The 6,147-nt window shown below is 36.9% G+C and overlaps 1 pseudogene; it reads left to right on the forward strand.

Annotated features, from left to right (window-relative positions):
* The first annotated feature begins 574 nt into the window (after positions 1-574).
* LOC142334879 (uncharacterized) lies at positions 575-2,697 on the forward strand (annotated as a pseudogene).
* Positions 2,698-6,147: the final 3,450 nt, after the last annotated feature.

Below are 6,147 nucleotides of genomic sequence, written 5' to 3' on the forward strand. Positions count from 1 at the left end.
TGAAACCTTGGCCCGGGCTACACCACAATTAACTGACACATCGACTTCCACCGACTTCCGCCGACCTCCGACCTCCACCGACCTCCACCGACATCCGCCGACTTCCGACCTCCCCCGACTTCCACCGACCTCCGCCGACTTCCACCGACTTCCGCCGACTTCCGACCTCCCCCGACTTCCACCGACCTCCGCCGACTTCCACCGACTTCTGCCGACTTCCGACCTCCGCCGACTTCCACCGACCTCCGCCGATTTCCACCGACTTCCGCCGACTTCCGACCTCCGCCGACTTCCACCGACTTCCGCCGACCTCCGCCGACCTCCACCGACCTCCGCCGACTTCCACCGATCTCCGCCGTTTCTACCTGAATGATGTGAATGCACCAATGTATGCACCAATGCCCGTGGGGTGTCATTCCCAGTGTTAATCAGTGTATTTATGTTAACCATTTTCCAGTGTTTGAATAGTAGACTCAATCGTCTTCATATGTTGTGTATTTTAGATTTGATTGAAACTTGTGATTGAAATTTTTGTTGTTGACTAGAGACTTTGATTGAATTGTTGTGTATCGATATGGAGCAGGTCGTTATAACCGTTGAGTTGCATGAATCTATTACGAAATGCCAGGAGGAAGTTTTATTTATTGTTGCAGAACCGGCAAGAAAGTCGTTTCATGGTATTGTCAGGGCCAGGAAGGTGTTTGATATTGACAAGGAGAGGATGGATCTTTTACGCAATTTGCGCAAAAGACGGGCACCTGCGAGTACTGTAGTGGTGGTGAATGAACGCAAGGGGAAGCGCTTTGAGTGCGGGTTTTGTGAGTATGAATCACGGGCGCAGTATATCACTGCAGGGCACGTTGCCCGCGTTCACCATATAAGCATTAGGCCTACGAAACGTGATCTTTGCCCATTCAAAACAATATATTCAGCAAATCTAAAGAGACATCTTCAAAGAGTTCATAATTCTGTCAGTTTGAAATTGAGGTGTGAATCAAAGTCGTCGGAGTCGAGGTCGTCGGGGTCAATGTCGTTGAGGTCAAATTCGGGGTCAAAGTCGTCGCAGTCAACAAGCTTAAAGTCATCTACAAAATCATCTTCAGTTGTTCCATTAAATTAGTTATTGCATTGCATTCAGTCTTCATTTTTTATAGTGTGAATGATACTTGTTTTATTTTTACTTCTTTGTTTTACTTTATAGTTTGTTTACTGGATTACCTGGTTAGTTGATTACTTGGTTACTGGATTACCTGACAATTATTGATCGTAATAGATTTAAAATCAGCTCACTGACTCCTAATTTTTGGTTTTGTTTAAATCGCCGTTTAGCTGATCCTGCTTTGATGACGCCCAAAAAGTTGACTTATTGGTCTTCTCTACTGAAATGAAATCATCTCGGGCTCAACCGTTGCTTATTATTGTCATTCTAATTGCTGATAAATCGCGCTAATGAAAGTTGACTTATTGATCTTCTCTACTGAAATGAAATCATCTCGGGCTTAAGCGTTGCTTATTCTAATTCGCATTTGCTTATCATTTATCGCATTTGCTTATCATTTATCGTATTTGCTTTTCATTTATCGCATTTGCTTATCATTTGTCGCATTTGCTTATCATTTATCGCATTTGGATCGACCAGATTTAACAGGGAGGAACTGTTCCATTTAATCATGTTATACACGTAATCAAAATTTAGTGCTCATAACGTACTCCCTCACTGGTGTTAATTATACCATAAGGGGGGGGGGGTAGTTTCGTGGGGGAAAGGTAGTGGGGGGCTATAATGGGAAACACACCTTAAGCTAACAAAAACAAAGATAATATAATTTGAATGATAGAATTGGATATTCAAGGTTAAGTAAAAATGAAACAGTTCCAACAGGGATCAGAAAGACAGACCTCGAATAACAGCATAGTCGATATGCCTCTCACAGCTGCTAGCAAAACTGGAAATTTGCTGCTCCCATTGAAAGAGTACAGAACCAATTGCTTGTACAGAACCAATTGCTTGATGAGATGATCAAAGCTGGAAGATTAGCTGAACCTTACAAGGGCGTTATTGATTGTGTCTGGCTAATTGTATTAGATACTTCCCAACGCAAGCTCTTAATTTTGCGTTTAAAGATCAAATTAAGGGTTTCTTCAAATCCAACAAAAAATATCCTCACGTAGTCAACTTCAGTAAGAACATTGCTGTGCCGGGTCACTGTCTCTCTGCTTTGTCTACCCTCTGGATTATTGCCGAACCAGATTGGCAAATGATGCTAAAGTTACTGGAAAGAGTGGAGAACGACAGTTCAACGGAATGGTACACGTCTACAGAAAGGCACTTGCATCTGACGGCATTGGAGAATTGTACAGAGGATTCGTGATCTCTTGCGTGGGTATCTTTGTGTACCGAGGCTTCTATTTCGGCATGTACGATCGAAGCCCATATTCTTGGGAGAGAACGCCAACTTATTGCTTACCTTCTGTATGGGATACGGTGAGACCGTAACTGCAGGACTTTTCTCATACCCCATAGATACAATTAGACGACGAATGATGATGACATCTGGACAAGCTGTCAAGTATAAGGGATCAATTGACTGTGCGATGCAGATTATGAAGAATGAAGGATTCATGTCCATGGTGGAGGGAGCCGGAGCTAACATTTTGATAGAAAGAAATGGAAACGCCTCGAAGAATCGTCTATGAATGTGCAATGCGCAATGATCAGTACCAGTGATTTATCTAGTTAACAATGCTCCTATTCTAGTTAACAATCAATGTAAATGTGTGCAAGTGTGTTTTGTATGTAGTATTTCACTGTAATGGAAGCGGACGTACTAGCTAAGCAATACTTGCTTTCCACCGCAAAATATGTTCGACGAAAGCGCGTTCCGCGGAGATTTGTGCGACAGTAATCTTAAAATATTGAATCGTGAAATTGGTTTAATTGCTTTGTGGAGACCAGTTTGACAAAGTTTAAAATAACCCTTGATTCTGCTCATTAACGTACTCTTCGTCCTGGAAGAAAATATTTGCCTTCTGAGGAGTTTAAATAACAAAATTCGGCTCATTTTTGATGACTTTGTAATGGAGAACGAACGAGTCATTTTGTTGAGCGAAAAAACATCTGAAAATATGCAAACTAGAGAATGAAATGTTTGTTCAAATCTCACTGAGCGCGAATCTGAATGTAAATCAAAAATTACTTATTGTCAAATTTTCATTGATATTAGCATAAGAGGGGTATCAGAATCGAAAACAAAAGACGTATGAGATAGAACGGGAGCTGATTGAAATGTCCATTAAATTTCAAGGAAACAAACAATTTAAACTATACTTATTTAGAAAAGATATGGGACTTGTCCTCAATGCGACTGCTTGACAGGTCGAAAATAAGAGCAAATAGGTACAAAGTCCAAAAACAAATTTCCATTTTTGAAAACAGTTAATTTCACAGTTATTAATAATAAACATTTATATCTACATATGAAGCAATTGAGGCATCTCATGTCATTATCCAATGTTTGATTGCGCGAAAATTCAAAACCAATGGGATCAACGATTATCGTTTTAACTTAAAAAGAAACCAAAAATCCTTTGGATTGTACAAATATCTAAAAATCTGACATTTTCATAGTAATATCAAACCTCGTAGTAACCGTGAAAACAAAGCCGAGAAACATATGTTTGAAGCTAAAACCTTTATACACATAAAATTATAGCTCACTGGAATTGGGTTGTGACCTGTGTTTACAGGGACTGGGCTACAAATCGAGCGAAAAAAATATTCAAATAGACGAAGCTCAAAAACTCAAATCTAAATTTGGAAACACATATTTTCAAAAGTCATGACAAAATTTGGATTACAACAAAAAGCGATGGATTGAGTCGGAACACCTCACAGAGCCAATTGGGCCTGTTAATAATGAGACTGAATCATGAGCCCACAAAAAACAAATACATAAAGAAACCAAAACTTCCAACAATTGTACATGACACAGTTCAAGGCACTATAGTTATAAGATGTTACATGAAAGAACTGTAAATCACCATTTTACCTTCATCTTAACATCAACAAGTCTTCCTTTTAAAACGACTAATTAGACATGACAACAAAATGAAATACAAAAATTGAACAGTATAGAAATCTCTTTACATAAATAGAACTTGGCCCCATTTTTGACGAAAATAGTCTAAATTTCAAAAAATTTAGCATAAAATCTAGCCACAAATCTCGGATTGATCAATGCAACAACCCTCTCCTTTATCTTTAGAGATGAAATCAATATTAATACCTGAAACAATTTTAACATAATTTAGCAAAATTGACAAAATATTGGTCAAAATTCCCGAAAATTTGGTCAAAACTTGAATAAAAACAGGTGAAATACGTCTAATATTCAGAAAACAGTTAATTTCGCAGTTATTAATAATAGTCGTTTATATCTTCATATGAAGCAATTGAGGCATCTCATGTCATTATCCAATGTTCGGTTGCTCAAAATTTCAAAACCAATGGGATCAACGATTATTGTTTTAACTTAAAAAGAAACCAAAAAATTCTTTGGAATGTACAAATATCTAAAAATCTGACATTTTCATAGTACTATCAAACCTCGTAGTAACCGTTAAAACAAAGCCGAGAAACATATGTTTGAAGCTAAAGCCTTTATACACATAAAATTATAGCTCACTGGAATCGAGTTGTGACCTGTGTTTACAGGGACTGGGCTACAAATCGAGCGAAAAAAATATTCAAATAGACGAAGCTCAAAAACTCAAATCTAAATTTGGAAACACATATTTTCAAAAGTCATGACAAAATTTGGATTACAACAAAAAGCGATGGATTGAGTCGGAACACCTCACAGAGCCAATTGGGCCTGTTAATAATGAGACTGAATCATGAGCCCACAAAAAACAAATACATAAAGAAACCAAAACTTCCAACAATTGTACATGACACAGTTCAAGGCACTATAGTTATAAGATGTTACATGAAAGAACTGTAAATCACCATTTTACCTTCATCTTAACATCAACAAGTCTTCCTTTTAAAACGACTAATTAGACATGACAACAAAATGAAATACAAAAATTGAACAGTATAGAAATCTCTTTACATAAATAGAACTTGGCCCCATTTTTGACGAAAATAGTCTAAATTTCAAAAAATTTAGCATAAAATCTAGCCACAAATCTCGGATTGATCAATGCAACAACCCTCTCCTTTATCTTTAGAGATGAAATCAATATTAATACCTGAAACAATTTTAACATAATTTAGCAAAATTGACAAAATATTGGTCAAAATTCCCGAAAATTTGGTCAAAACTTGAATAAAAACAGGTGAAATACGTCTAATATTCAGAAAACAGTTAATTTCGCAGTTATTAATAATAGTCGTTTATATCTTCATATGAAGCAATTGAGGCATCTCATGTCATTATCCAATGTTCGGTTGCTCAAAATTTCAAAACCAATGGGATCAACGATTATTGTTTTAACTTAAAAAGAAACCAAAAAATTCTTTGGAATGTACAAATATCTAAAAATCTGACATTTTCATAGTACTATCAAACCTCGTAGTAACCGTTAAAACAAAGCCGAGAAACATATGTTTGAAGCTAAAGCCTTTATACACATAAAATTATAGCTCACTGGAATCGAGTTGTGACCTGTGTTTACAGGGACTGGGCTACAAATCGAGCGAAAAAAATATTCAAATAGACGAAGCTCAAAAACTCAAATCTAAATTTGGAAACACATATTTTCAAAAGTCATGACAAAATTTGGATTACAACAAAAAGCGATGGATTGAGTCGGAACACCTCACAGAGCCAATTGGGCCTGTTAATAATGAGACTGAATCATGAGCCCACAAAAAACAAATACATAAAGAAACCAAAACTTCCAACAATTGTACATGACACAGTTCAAGGCACTATAGTTATAAGATGTTACATGAAAGAACTGTAAATCACCATTTTACCTTCATCTTAACATCAACAAGTCTTCCTTTTAAAACGACTAATTAGACATGACAACAAAATGAAATACAAAAATTGAACAGTATAGAAATCTCTTTACATAAATAGAACTTGGCCCCATTTTTGACGAAAATAGTCTAAATTTCAAAAAATTTAGCATAAAATC

This window comes from Convolutriloba macropyga, chromosome 2 (genome assembly GCF_964194025.1).
Source record: "Convolutriloba macropyga chromosome 2, txConMacr16.3, whole genome shotgun sequence".
NCBI classification, from domain to species: Eukaryota; Metazoa; Xenacoelomorpha; order Acoela; family Convolutidae; genus Convolutriloba; species Convolutriloba macropyga.